Raw genomic sequence first — 540 nt, forward strand, 5'->3', positions numbered from 1 at the left:
GACTTGCTGAGTCAATATTTTATTCTGAGCCAATATGGCATTCAGAGTATCAACCTCAAGAACTCCCTTCTTCATAGGCGTTCCATTACTCACAGGATTCCTTTCAGAAGTGTACATGAACTAGTTATTAGCAACCATGTCAATGAGTTCTTGAGCTTCTATAGGCGTTTTCTTTAGGTGAATGGATCCACCTGCTTTTTCGAAAATTATAAAAAGAAAAAAAAGAAAATAAGGATTCCAAAATTTTTAATATGAATTCCAGGAATCTTATGCTCTAAAGCTCCAATCAAAGGGTCAGGCATGGCTTGATAGCCAGCCAAGCTTTAGTATGTAACTCAGACATGACACGCCTGACATTCCTTACATTCAACAGCCAATTGGCTAAGAAAGATAAATAAGCTCTTCTCTTGAGTATAAGAATTGAGACATGGCTTTACAGCCAGCCAGGCTTTAACATGCTTCATAAAACACTAGAATTCATTCTTAAAAATTCTGAAGAAAAATATATTTTTGAAAATATTTTTATTTTAAAATTTTTTT

This window comes from Arachis ipaensis, chromosome B10 (genome assembly GCF_000816755.2).
Source record: "Arachis ipaensis cultivar K30076 chromosome B10, Araip1.1, whole genome shotgun sequence".
Taxonomy (NCBI): domain Eukaryota; kingdom Viridiplantae; phylum Streptophyta; class Magnoliopsida; order Fabales; family Fabaceae; genus Arachis; species Arachis ipaensis.